Source organism: Amblyraja radiata, chromosome 28, assembly GCF_010909765.2.
Source record: "Amblyraja radiata isolate CabotCenter1 chromosome 28, sAmbRad1.1.pri, whole genome shotgun sequence".
Classification (NCBI taxonomy): Eukaryota; Metazoa; Chordata; class Chondrichthyes; order Rajiformes; family Rajidae; genus Amblyraja; species Amblyraja radiata.
In genome coordinates, this window is record NC_045983.1 from 12,934,949 (window position 1) to 12,950,152 (window position 15,204).

The 15,204-nt window shown below is 42.7% G+C and overlaps 1 protein-coding gene across 6 annotated transcripts in view; it reads right to left on the reverse strand.

The window, feature by feature from the left end:
• Window positions 1-15,204, reverse strand: part of bcas3 (BCAS3 microtubule associated cell migration factor) — a 692,691-nt gene that overhangs the window by 427,278 nt on the left and 250,209 nt on the right. The gene's annotated exons all lie outside the window — the stretch shown is intronic.

A 15,204-nucleotide genomic window follows, 5' to 3' on the forward strand; every position in this document is an offset into this window, starting at 1 on the left:
TAGAAATAGCAGAAATTACATTTGCTACACCATGTATTTGTACTTTTCAGGAAATCCAACATCACTGCAAAGGGCTGAATGACTTTGTTTTATGATTCAAACTGAATGAATCAGGTTATGTAATCACCTGATAATCAGATAATACCATAATCAGGTTATGTTATTGTTAAGTAACAATAATAATTGCATCCTATGAATTTCTGTATCACATGAGGTAATATGATGGTATTTTGAATATAAATAGAGAGGGTTATGAACATTGACAAATGACAGGAAGAATATACTTTTTTATACATATTTCTGATGCTGAGATGCCCATCAAGAACAGCTACCAAGAGATAGCAAGGGAGCTTGTAACCAGGATCTTCCATATCTTCACAGTTATCTCCTGCAAACATTGAGCTTTTGTGCACTGTGCATGTACGAATGGCCCGTCTCCTCTCAGAAAGCACAATGATAAATAAAGGAGAAAACAGCGTTGAAATGACAGACTCCAGAAGTGACACCACAGGTGGCAGATTAAATGGTAAAGGTTTTGTGTCAAAGAATTTAGCCATTTGATGTTGAAACATCATTGGCATGCCTGTGTCTTGATGTGAGCATACTGATGACCTTAACTGTCTTATCTCATTTGCTGGCGATCACTATGTGTATAAGAAGATTGGAAAGTCTGGAAATGCTGGACTTCCACTGCAGCTGATTTAATGTGCATTTATAGTTCATCACGCTAACAGCTGCTTAGGAGCCGGCCATCAGACCTTGACAATGTAACAGCACCCATAGAACACCACTTATGCTTGACCATGTTCCCTCGGCTCACTGCTTGTGCTCAATGTTTCTCAATGTGCAACTCATAAATCTGATAAAGAAATCCAGTGTTACTGAGAGTTGTAATATCAAAATTCAATTATTTATAAATGCTGCATCTGACATCACTAGTAAACCTGTTCAATGCAACTCCATAAAAAATCTCTCCCTTTCACCATCCCCTTCAGACTATATTTTAGTGTTTATGTTTTGACCTGTGCTAAGTTCCTATGAAACAATTTTAGTTTTTTCAATCAGATGCCAATTTGAATAGATCTTAAATATGTCCAACCACAAGAATACCTTAATGAGCATGTTTCCTCGAAGAAAGTGAATTTATTCAGTTTCAGTATCATGTAATTTTAACGACGTTATGGCTTCAGTCAATTTTGCAACAAAGTTAGCATGGGATAAATTTCAGGAATGTCTGTGATTCAGAGAAATGTAGAAACAAGGAACAGCAGATACTAGTTTACAAAAGAAGACACAACCTGCTGGTATAACTCAGCGGGCCAGGCAGCATCTCTGGAGAGCATGGATACGTGACTTTTTGATTCATTTCCTTTGATCCTTGCTGACATTTATTCATCATACTTCCTCTATTCCCCTTTTCCCTCATGTTAGCCTCTCCTTAAATCTGGCAACGGTATCTGCTCTAACCTTTACAAGTGATGGTTAGCTCCACAAATTCTCCATTTGTCGTCATTTTATATTTTTTCAATCGTTATTGGCTAACCCGATTTCTCCACATAACCTTTTTAGTGAGTTAGTGAGCCAATCAGGTTGCATCTGTTTCCAGCATGTTTAGTAAACCCATCCTGTCAATTCAGTACTTCTCAGACAAAGCACCCTTCATTGGCAAACAATCTCATTTCCATTGATCTCTATACATATAAAAGTCTCATCTTGTGTGCGTGTGTCCGTGTTTGTTTTATATCTTCCTCAAAACGCTATGCGCTAGCGCTTAAATTTTTACATATTCTAACTCACATTTTTCCTGTCCACGCCGTGCGCAGGTTCACTTAAGATTTTATCCTATATTTCACAAGTTATCGACGATTCACGTTTTTTTTTAAAAAGGAAGAAAAAACGGTTCTCAATGTCACAGTGCCACAATGACATCACAATGGGGCGTTGCCAACAGTAACCGCAGCTTCTCAGAGAACCTTTTTTCCAGGAGGTTCTACTGATGATGTCACAATGCAACTCACAGTGCACCAATTACAATGGGCTCTCAAGCTGCCGTGTGCCACAATGACATCACAATGGGACGCACAGCATGAGGTTGCTGCCCCTGTACCAATATCTGAAGGGGCTGCTCCTCAGGTTCTGGTTGCATTTTAGTTGCATTGTTACAAAACCTACCATCAGTGGCGCTCCAGATCTGCTTGCTGCCTGTGCGTGCGATTCCAGAGGCTTTGGGGGGCAGGGGTGGGATTAAAATGCAGGTTTGCATTGGTTGTTGGAGAGGAATTTGCTTGGACTGCTAGCTGATGAAGAAAATTTGTTCTGCGATCCTGCTCCCGTTTAGAAAAAACGTTGCTGGTCGTTTGCCTTGCTGGATTGAAGTTAAACCCGACTTCTAACACCTTCAACATCACGGATCGCAAGTGCAGGACAAAACAAAAGGTATGTCGTTTATTTAACATATTATCTTGCTTTTTGGTGTGGCTTCATTTTAATCTTATGATGCGAAAAATGTTATTTTGGCCCCGATACGAATCGGCCGTGTCTTGCCTGCCGATAGGGACTTAAATCACGGCAGCGGCCACATTCCAATCGATCACATTCCAGAAACATCCACTCTCATGATAATCAAATTCATTATTTTTTTACACAATCATGTCATAAGAACATCTAAATCATCTATATTTTGTGTTATTGTCTATCCATGATCAATATTTTCATACTAAATATCCACAGTACAGTAGTAGTCAGATGTCTTGTGCAAAAAATAATTATTTTGATTATCTTGAGAGTGGATGTTTCTGGATTAATATATGGGAATTAAACATTAAATTCCTTCCATTTGGCATATAAATTCATGACAAAGTGAGATTTAAAAATTGTTAAATTGTGAATTCTAGTGTGAATGGGATCAGTTTGTTATTTGTTATTTGGATACTTTGGCTATTTAAAATGTTTCGTCTTTTCTTAAGATATGGATGGATGTTTAGATCTAGTAATTGAATTTAGATGAATTTAATTGATTAGATGAATTTAATTGATTTGGTGAAACTGATTCATTTGATTTTTTTGTTGGGTATTTATCAAAGGTATCAAAGGTATTTTATTAGTCACATTCACATACACCGAGGTGTAATGAAGTGAAATGCTTTTTGCCATTTTGCAGCACACAAAAAAAGAATACAGACATAACACCAATGAGAGTCTTAAACACAAAGAACATACCCCCACAATGGCTCCCACCATGAGGGAAGGCACAAAGTCCAGTCCCCAACCCCAGTTCACCCATAGTCGGGCCTATTGAGGCCTCCACAGTTGCCTCTACGGAGGCTCGATGTTCCTGGCCGTTCTCGCCGGGTGGTGATGCTCCGGCGTCGGGAGAGTCCTCACAGCGACATGGGAACCCTGGAACGGCCGCCTCCGTACTGGAGGCCGCGGCTTCCGAAGCCGACAAGGCCGCGCCGGATGGAGCTCCACAACTGGTGATCTCGTCGCGAGATCCCAGGCTCCTGGTGTAAAGTTCGGCGCCGCCGTCCGCAGCTGGCCGCTCCACAGTCCCACAGCTCCGTAATGTTGTTCCCGGCGGTCTCAGCTCACCGGAGCTCCAGCGCGGCGACCCAGGCAAGGCATCGCCCGCTCCACGATAGCGCTCCAGCGCTATGCCGCCGCCGAAGCCGAGGTTCTGGGCGGTCCGCGACAGGAAACGCTGCTCCGGTGGTAGGCCGCCCGCTGGTAGGACGCGAGGACGGGTCGAAGCTACAGCCCGGAGAAAAGCTGCCTCTCCGACCAGGTAGGGACCCTGAAAGGCAGTTTCCCCCTCCCCCCCCCCCCCCCCCCCCCCACCCCCCACACAAAAAAGTCTAGACCTCCAAACAAAACACTTTAACTAACTAAAAATAAAAATAAAACGGTGAAAAGACAGACAACTGCTGACTACTTTATGACTTGTTTTAACGTTTAACTATCATTTCAGTTCAGTGTTTATTTTTCTTTACATTTTAAACAGATGACTCCGAAGAAGAAATGCAAAATTGTCAATCCAAATGCCCAGCAAAAGACACTGATTTAGACAGCATTAGCAGAGATTATCCGAATTTGGACTACTCCAAATGTGATGATCTACTCTACAGGACATTCTTAATGGGAAAGTAGTGGGCAGAAAGGCATGTCATGCTTGGTTTGAAGAGCAAAAACTTAGAGTTTACAATGCCAAAATTGAAACGTTGAGGAAAAACAAGGTGTACAGAGTTGCTTATTGGTTACAATCTGAGGAGTATGATGATGCTACTGATTATGATATGCCAATGTACCAGCTAGCAGCTGATCTTCTCCATAAAGACTTGGCCTTTTGCTCGAAATTGTAATTTCTTTACCTGTCTGTTACGGACTTACAGCATATAATACAATAATATTAAAGTTCTGATCTTGAGAATATCACATTTTTGAATTTTCAAGGCAGTCTGGGTGTTTATTACTATTTCCGTCACAACGGTCAATTTTGTAATTAGCTACAACTAGGGAACTAACTAATTATATGCTTTAATTTCAGGTCATCCAAGTAAGATGTTTCATATTTGTTTCAGAATGCTTCAATTTATAATAACTGAAAATTTCATTCAGTTCTATTAATTTTAAAGAAACTTATGGGCTTTTATGTCAATAGACTGTCCTCGATCACTGCTTTTGTGTTGTCAATGGAAAAGCAATAGGGAACAAGATGCTAATATCCGAGTATGAAAATGACCATAGCTTTTTTAATACTGATGATATGAAAGTGAATTAGGTATCAAATTAAAGTTCTTTTTATGCTTTATCTGATGGGATAAATTACAGGCTTGATTTTTTTAATCTCAAAATATTCCTAATTTTAGTCCCATGATCCTGGTGTTTGGACACAAGGCAGGGAGTGGGGAGGGCCGATCGGGGGGGGGGGGGGGGGGGGAGAATCTCCCTGTCGGTTTGCTCCTGGGCCTGGCCGAGATGCCGAGGGACCAGGCAGCGGGCGGTCGATGGTCACACCAGAGTCGGCTGCCTGCCCCTCTCCCGGGCCTACGTCCGTGCTCGCGTGTACCTGTAGAGAGAACACGCGGTGTCCACGGGGACGCAGGAGGCATTCCGTCAACGCTGGTTGCCACGGGGGGAGGAGAATGCTGCGCGCTGCCATCGAGGGAGAGGGGGGGGAGGGAAGAGGGGGAGGGAAGAGGGGGCGGGGGGGAGAGGGAGGGAGGGAGGGAGGGAGGGAGGGAGGGAGGGAGGGAGGGAGGGAGGGAGGGAGGGAGGGAGGGAGGGAGGGAGGGAGGGAGGGAGGGAGGGAGGGAGGGACCCCCCGCAACCCCCCACACATCGAGTCCACGCTGCTCCCCCCCCCCCCCCCCCACCGCACCACCCACCCCCCCAATGTGGGGACCATTGATTGCCTCCATAAATTCCATAATTTTCCTTGCGGGGGGCGATGGGGGACTCTTCCTTGATCTGTCGTTTTCACACCATACGCTACCATATCGCAACACTCCATCTCCCCTGAACTCTGAAGAAGGGTCTCGAACAGAAACATCACCTATTCCTTTTCTCCAGAGATGCTGTCCGACCTGCTAAGTAACTCCAGTTTTTTGTGTCTATCTTTGGTTTCAACCAGCATCTGCAGTTCGTTCCTATGCAATCTATTTTCTGTTCCCTGGAAAACAACCACATGTACTGCAGGGTTGCCATAAGGGAAAAGATTTTGCCCAATGATATACAAACACAATGGAACCTCACCGAATAATGCTGACTACATAGCGTTTCACTCTCGCGTAATCGAAGAACGTGTTATAGATCCATGCACTGTACATTAAGTTTAAAAGGAAGTTTTGCCATTTCTTCCAATCTCCACAGTAATTGTTGGGCCTTGACCTTTAAACACTCAAGCACATGTGAAGTTCCAATTTATTGTTTGTGTCACATATGGCAGGTCTGATTACTGGACTGAAAATCAAATGCTAACAGAAGTAAATTAGTTTGGTATCAATTGCAGTCTACTGTCTACATTAGACTTTTCAGATTACTTGGCAGAAACTAGCGCAGGAATTACCTTTAATTCTGATCAACCATGAGTGTATAATCATTCTTGAATTAAATCCCATGCTATGTGGGGGAGAGAGGAGGGGGGGGGGGGAGGTATGGAGGAGAAGGGACTGAAAAGCTCAGTGTAAACACTGTCTTCAAATGCAGAGAGTGAGACAGACAGGGATCAGATTAACAGTGACATGTCGCTGCACTGAATGACTTGATCAAAGAGTCAGTCACTCAGCTACGAGCCACAGCCAAGCACTCACTCCAGTCTGCGTTTCAATACACTCTCTACTTAACTAACAGACAGCGGTGATAAAAATCTTAACAAAAATTCCAGTCATGCACAGTGAACAAAAAAAATCTGTATTCACTGTCATGTGCATTTAAATCTGTGCCCGCAAGCTTTTCAGAAAAAAAAGTTTTAATCGGTTACCTTCGACAGATACTTGGCAGTGTGATTGACACATTAGAATGAATGCCATGTTCAGCATATCGGAAGAGAGGTTGGCGTGAAACCCGTACCTTTAAGTCACAGTGACAAGTTCTAACCAGTTTCATAGCAAGTGACAAGGTTCACAGTTTTCTCCTTCGGAGCCAATCGTCAACTCTATACTCCCACATTTTAATGATCCTCAGTTTAGAGCATTGATGGGGGTGGGGAAGGATGATGTGATGCAAGTCACTCCCCAAGGTTATTTCTGTGCTTGGCCTTGATGTAAGATCAGGTGAATTTTGGTTACCATCTTATCAGAACATCCTCACATCTCTGAACAAAAGAACATACATAACTCAGATTCTTCCTGTACCCATTCATCTGAACATGACATCTTATTTAGACTTAATGGCGCTGAGAGTAATTGGAGGCAAGGTTAAATATTTGTTCCTTAAGTAATGGAGTCCCCATATAATATACACAAACTGAGGTACTGAGTATAAACAGTGATCTTTATACACAAACTATGATATTTAAAGGTAGACACAAAATGATGGAGTAACTCAACGGGACAGGCAGCATCTCTGGAGAGATGGAATGGGTGACGTTTCGGGTCGAGACCCTTCTATGATATTCAGTTTAGTTTAGAGATACAGTGTGGAAATAGGCCTTTTGGCCTTCCAAGTCCACGCCAAGCAGCGATCATCCATACACTAGTTCTATACTACACACTGTGGACAATTTACAGAAGCCAATTACCCTACAAACCTGCATGCCTTTGCATACGCCACAATTGTTACGGGTTTCAGAAGAAAATGTGGAGGAGTGTGTTCCCACGAAAACGATCCAAGTGTTCCCCAACCAAAAGCCTTGGATGAACCAGGAGGTCCGCATTCTTCCAAGGACCAGATCTCGGACATTCAAATCTTACGATGCAGAACTATACAAGTAGTCCAGATATGACCTTGATAATGCCATCAAAGAGGCTGAAAGGAATTTTTGCTCCAAACTGGAGGATGGTGTGGATGTTCGGCAGCTGTGGCAAGGCTAGCATACCATCACTTCCTACAAGGTGAAACCAGAGGGCAGCTTAAGCGACAGCATCACTTCCAGACAAGTTCAATGCGTTCTATGAACGTTTTGATAGGAAGGGCTCTGATGTGCCATCCTGGGCCCCCTTAGATGGTATTACTATCACAGTCACAGAGGCCGACTTCAGAAGATCCTTCAGGGGGGTGAACCCTCGAAGGGCATCTGGACCTGTTGATATAATTGATTGTGTTCAATCTGCAAATATCAAGAGTGCCGACTTACTACAGGGATTGAAACATCAAGTCCTATTAGGTCTACTGATCTTCTGGAGGAAAAAACAGTGACTGCTGTGAAAGTGCAGCTGACGACAAGGGAAAGACTGTGTGACAGTTTGGAGAGACAGCTGACAGGGGGAAAATAGACCCCAACGGGGCTATTATGGGCTAGCTACCCATAACAGCTGGCTCCGACTGACCACCCGGTAACAAACCTTGGAACGGACACGACATTGAATCAGGTAAGTGGCAAAACTTAAAGTTATAGTGAAGAGCCAGTGAATAACTTGGGCCGATGGTATGATGCAAAGCTCAAGGATACCATCACACATATAGCTCGCATCAACCAAGTAAACTCAAGCTGTGGTGCTTCCAATTTGGCATACTACCAAGAATCATGTGGCCTTTAACTATGTATGAAATCCCCATCAACAAAGTGGAAATACTGGAAAGAATGACCAGCACACATGTGAAACAGTGGCTTGGAATTCCACGATGCTTAAGTGCTGTCAGACTGTACGGGAGTGGCAAAGTGGAATTACCCATTGCAGGTCTTGTGGACGAGTTCAAATGCACTAAAGCAAGGTTGGTCATGACCCTCACTGAATCTGAAGATATTGTTATTCGAACAGCGGCCCCCCGTGTGGCAAAGGGGAGGAAGTGGACCCCATCTGAAGCCGTTCAGAGTGCTAAGTCTGTTCTTCATTTCCGGGATGTATTTGGCCAAGTCCAACACGGGAAAGCTGGGTTCGGGCTCGTCCCAAAAGCTCCTCAATGGCACAAGACAACATCAGTGCAGAAGAGATGGCTCGTGGTGGAGGAGGTGAGAAGATGGGAGAAGGCCGTCTCAATGGCCAAGTAGGGCCAATGGACTAACTGGGAGAGCCTGGAAAAGAGGAAACTCAGCTGGCGTGACATCTGGCAAATGGAGGGATCTCGGCTAAGTTTTGTCATCAGAGCCACTTATGATGTTCCACTATCACCCCAGAACCTGAAGCAGTGGTTCGGAGAAGACCCCACTTGCTCACTTTGCCAAGCACCTGCATCACTAAGGCACGTTTTAACAGGATGCACTACGAGCCTTGCCCAAGGCCGTTACATTTGGCGGCATAACCAAGTTCTCAGACAGCTGGCATCAATCCTGGAACAGAGGCGAATGATCACAAATGCTTCCCCACGAACATCGGCAGGAAATGTCCACTTCACAACATTTGTACCAGCAGGCCAACCTCCAGAGCACCAGATAACATCAAAGCATTCTGCAGCCTGCTGGGGATTGGAAAATAGAAGTGGAGTTGGAAAAAAAAGCTTGTGTTTCCCCCAGACATAGTGGCTACAACACTCCGGCCAGACATGGTCCTGTGGTCCACCATCATCCCCCCCAAGCTGGTTGCCAAGTTGGCATACTATGTGGAATTGACAGTTCCATGGGAAGATGGTGTTGAAGAAGCTTATGAGAGGAAAAAGACCAAGTACTCTGAACTGGCAACTGCAGCTGCCCAGAATGGCTGGAAGACCAAGATTTTCCCCGTCGAAGTGGGATGCAGGGGATTTGTTGCTACATCTATGACCAGGCTATTAAAGAAAATGGGGGTGAAGGGTCGCTCCCTCCAACAAGCAATCAAGTCATTATCAAATTCTGCAGAAAAATGCAGCAATTGGCTTTGGATCAAAAGGAAAGATAACAATTGGGCTGCAAGATGAAGACAGGAGGGTATGGAATTGAGGGGGGGGGGGGGGGTTTGGGACGCCAGGTATCACCATTGAGCCATCTGGAGATGTTGTGGGCTTATAAATGAAACGTCAAAGAAGGAGGGTGCCCACCTGATGACCCCAATGACGTACCTACCCTACCTTTCACCACTCCAATCCCACTGCAAATATGAAGAGTGCCGACTTACTACAGGGATTGAAACATCAAGAACTATTAGCTCTATCTAAAACCTGTGTAGACCAACTGACTGGAGTTTGTGCGACATCTTCAACTTCTCATTACTGAGATCAGATGTTCCCATTTGCTTTAAAAGGACATCTATAATACCGGTGCCCAAGAAAAATAAGGTGACGTGCCTCAATGACTACTGACCGGTGGCACTAACTTCTGTGGTGATGAAGTGCTTTGAAAAGTGCTTTGCTTATGGGGCATATCAACTCCTTTCCCAACAAGAACCTGGACCTGCTACAATTTGCCTACCACCACAACATGTCAACAGTAGATGCAATCTCACTGGCCCTGCATTGGACCACTTGTTCAATAAAAACACATAAGCCAGGCTGTTGTTCATGGCATTTACCACCATCATCCCCCCCAAGCTGGTTGCCAAGCTCACAGAACTGAGTCTCTGCGCATCCCTCAACTGAATCCTTGACTTCCTTATCAACAGATCACAATCTGTATGAAGTGGCCGCAACATTTCATCCTTGATAACCATCAGCACGGGAGCACCTCAAGGCTGCATGCTCAGCCCCCTGCTCCACTCACTCTATACTCACGATTGTATAGCTGGACACAGTTCGAACTCCATCGTCAAGTTTGCCAATGTCACCACCATTACTGAATGAATTATAGACGATGATGAGTCAAAGTGTAGGAGGGAGATTGATCGGCTGACTAAATGGTGCCAGAACAACAACCTTGCTTTCAAGATCAATAAGACCAAGGTACTGAATGTGGACTTTGGAAGATGAAGAACGGTGACCCACAAACCCTTCTTAATTGACGGGACCCTGGTGGAGACAGTCAAAAATTCAAAATTATTGGCCGTGCATATCTCTGAAGATCTGTCCTATGACCCAGCACATTGATGCAATCATAAAGAAAGCCGATCGACGCTTCTACTTCCTTAGAAGATTGAGGATATTCGGTATGTCAACGAATACTCTCTTGATCTTCTACAGGTAGTACAGTAGAGAGCATATTTACTAGTTGCATTACAATCTGGTTTGGCAACTCAAACTCCCAGGAATGAAGATTATTTTTACATACTTAGCTAAAAAATAAATTACAATAAATAAATTACAATACAATTACAAAAAGTGGTGATCAAGAATACTGATCTCCCCACCATCGAAGGGATCCACAGGAGTCGCTGCCTCAAAAAGGCAGCCAGCATCCTTCATCAGAGACCCACACAACCTTGGCCATGCTCTCATTTCACTCCTGCCTTCGGGAAGAAGATATAGGAGCCTTAAAACTGTACAGTAACTGTAAAACAGGAGCAGCTTTTCCCCTACAACTATCAGGCTATTAAATGCTACAAAAGCTTTCCACTATACCTCAGTACACATGATAATAATAAACCTAACCTAAAATAGACAGATAAATCACCTGTATCTAAACGGTGGTATCAGAGTATTAAAAATATCCATTAATAGTAGGAAGGAACTGCAGATGCTGGTTTACACCGAAGAGCGTCTGAAGAAGGGTCTCGACCCAAAACATTCCCCATTCCTTCCCTCCAGAGATGCTGCCTGTCCTGCTGAGTTATTCCAGCATTTTTTGTCTATCTTCCATTAAAATAGTATCTGGCCTAGTAAAACTCATGCCTGAGGCAGAAGATTGTGGATTGTAGTTACGTTCCAACAAGTAATGCTTAAAACTTTAGACTGATGTTGCAGTGCGATTGTCAGGGAGTTCACGTGGTTAGAGATGCCACCTTTTGAATGTGTTGAAACCAGCCTGCTCTCTCATGTATCTCCTTTCTGCAGTGAAGTTCTCCCCTGTGTTCTGGCCAATAAAAAATACTAAGATATGTCAAGTGATAACTTACACTTTACTGTTCGTGACAGCTGAATATTGCAAATTGCTGTCGAATTATACCACGTTGAAAAAGTTTTGTCTATTCCTCATGGAGAACAATCATCTCCTAAAAATTCGTCTCCAGTTATCAACACTAAGTGCATTGACTTTCTGGCCAAATGTTTCTTATTCTTTCCATGTGGAAGTTCATTGCTGAATCAATAAAAACTGACAACCTTATTGGAAATATAATAACTTAAGAAACCTTGCGGTTTATACATGATGGCCTTTGTTTTTTTTTTAATGCTGTTCATACTTAGATCAAAGGCCTCTTTTAGATGTGATTCCTCCAATATGATTTCATGACCTCACTCTCCTCAGTAGCCTATTGCCTCACATCGCATTCCAGACTCTGTGCCATATTGAGTACATTCAATAGTTTACCATGAAGCAGAAAATTGCACAAAGACACATCATACAACAACAGTAAACGACTTTCATTTAATCTGCATCAGAAAGTGCTTCACATGAGAATTGGTAGGAAACAGTAGAGAATTTGGGAAATAATATTCGGAAGACTTAAAAAGGCAGTTGGAAAGAAGAGATGTAAAGGACAGGTTTCAAGGATGACTGTCACTGAGAGGGGTGGTGATGGTGATGAGGAGAAGCAGGAACATAATAAAACTTTCGCAGAGGCACCTCACCAGTGACTACCAAACAAAATTTAATATGACCTATGTCAGTTCTAACCTTTATGGAATGCCTTAAAGAAGGGGTTCAGAGTGGGAATTCCAAAGTTTAAGGCCTTGTAGATAAATGTATGGTCATCACTGGTGATTAAGATCCAGGATAGACACAAAATGCTGGAGTAACTCAGCAGAACAGGCAGCATCTCTAGATAGAAGGAATGGGCGACATTTCGGGTCAAGACCCTTCTTCAAACTTCTTCTAGACCCGAAACTTCACCCATTCCTTCTACCCAAAGGTGCTGCCTGTTTCCCGGAGTTACTCCAGCATTTTGTGTCCATCTTCAGTGTAAACCAGCATCTGCAGTTCCTTCCTACACATTACGATCTCGGATATGCGCGAGGCAGGAACTGGAGAACCACAGATCTCACAAGGTTTACAGAAATAGTAATATCCGAGTTTGCAACAGTGTTACACGGTGAAGAGGTGCAATCATGTCTGACTGGAATGTGTTATATTTACAGTATTGATCAGAGAGACAGTTGTTAAAAGTAAGCAAATGATGAAACACCCAGGGTTGCTCTTGTGCAACCTTCCAGCGGCTGGTTCAATGGCCACATTGGCAGAAATCTAAGAGCTGATGTGACACAAAGGGGAATGCTAAGCTGCAGAAGGTAAATAAGACATTGAGCAACCAGTGATAGGTGATTGCTTTCCAACCTCTCAAGGGAATGAGAAAGTCAAAGGTTAAACTCACTTGTAAAGAAGAATTACTGAACATTAAACATTCAAAGATTAAATTTGTTGAGTGTTGCAGGTAGGGACAAAGTATTTGGAGATCAGATGGCAATATATTCCTTTATTCCTAATAACTAAAGGAATGGTGATAGAAAGAGACTTGCAATTTTACTTCACATCAGAAGTTAACAATAAAATCGCCTATTTTTTCCTGTTTTAAATCTGTTCATAATTAGGCTTGAGTTCTGGGGTCATACACCTTTATTCGCATTGAGCATCAAACATTCTTATGCCTCTTTGAGGAATACATCTTAAGAGAAAAGAATTTTCGTAAAAAATCAAGTTAGGGTTCAGAAGCAATTCACAGATTTACTGAACATTTAATGAAACTACTTTGAAGTAATTGCTTTCATAAATAGTATCATGCAGTCGCAATTTGTCACAAACGTTCCTATCCAGCAGGGATCACCAGATAACAATCATGAACTGAATCCATAGTTCATTTTCCTTAGTTCACCTCTGGTACTGAGACCAACTCCAGAGTACCAACTATTGTCATCCATTGAGACCTGACAACAATGAGGCTATATTTATCCTCGACACAAGGCGCGGCATATGCTAGTCTACCGAATAAGACACAAAGTGCTGGAATAACTCAGTGAGTCAGGCAACATCTTTAGAGATACTGCCCGACCTGCTGAGTTACTCCAGCACTTTGTGTCTATATTTATCCTGTTTTGAGCAATCAGGTACTATAGTGACTGTAAAAGTCTCTTCCACAATTTTACTTCATTGACTATATTTTTTTCTATAATCATTTTCCCGCATTAGGTACATTCTTCCCCAAGTCTTCCCTTTTTTCTTGTTTCCCCCTCCTCCTCTAATAGGAGGATAGATCTGTGACTTGAATAACACCCAACGAATAGTCTCTGACTGCAAAGAATAATTTTCTACAGCAGCCGAAGAACTGAAATTAAGAAATCTAAAGTGCATCGGCTTATTCTGGAACTTAATTTAGCACACTAATCCTGACATATCCATCACATCCCAATAATGTTGCTATTTTTGTTTCATTATCAGTCCTTTTCAGACATCTTACCAAACCTTTGAATCTATAAACAGTTTTCAGCTCTTATTTTCAGTTAAGATATGATGAACATGCCAAAACCAAATAATTTATTGTGTGTTAACTTCACCATCACCAATCTCAGATTTCATTACAATTGCATAATGCTGGGTCATTGGAATTCCAGAACAAGCTGTTAGCAAGTTATTGGAGTTGTATTCTATTTGAACAGAACAGATAGCATCCCTGCAATTGTATGTGGGAAAGAAGAGTAATTGGCCTCACTATGACCAGTTTATGACCAGTCTATGATCAGAACAAGCCCAAAACCCCTATGAAATTAGCTTTGCTCACTGACTCACACCAACTCCTGTCCAGCAACATCACACTTCAGAAACTCCACTGCTGGGAAAGGAATTCTACATTGTTAGTGTGCATTAGAATAGGTGGTTCATGTTCTATATATCAAAAAGGCTTTCCTCTGCTTGCACTGTTCATATTCCTGCTTCCATATTACATTAGCAGCATCAATTGTGCATTATAAAATTGACAAAAAGGCCTTTGTGCATAGATGCACACAGAGAAACATGCAATTCAAATCTCATTATCCACTAGTATAGAACTAGTAGAGAACACAGAGAGTCTTCAGACCCATTCCTGGTCAGCAATGCTATAAAGCAAGGCAGTGTGCTTGCCCCCACTGTTAAGTATTCTGCAATGCTATTTGATGCTAACCCTGATAAAGACCCTGGTGGAAGGAACCTTCGAGCCTAGATTGGTCTAATCAGCCATTTCCATACACTTTGCAACACTATAGATTAAATGTCATAATTGGCCTTACTCGAGAACAAGTGATGAATTACAACCACAGAAGGAGAGTTGACTTTGCCATGCCATTCAATCATGTGATTCATAAAGAACAGCACATGATTAAATAGAGATTTTCAAACTGCCACAGGAGGATTTAAATTCTTATTCTCCAAGTTATGAGATCTAATTTACAGCCATATGGTCAAGGAGTCATATAGCATTGAAACTGGTTGTATAATCCATCCTGCCCATGCCAACCATCAAGTGCACATTTACCACCAAATGGTCATAGCTTTCCATGCTTCGGTGATTCAAGAGTTGGTCTAAATACTTCTTAAAAGTTGTTCATCCACCACCCTTTCGAGGAGTACACTCCAAA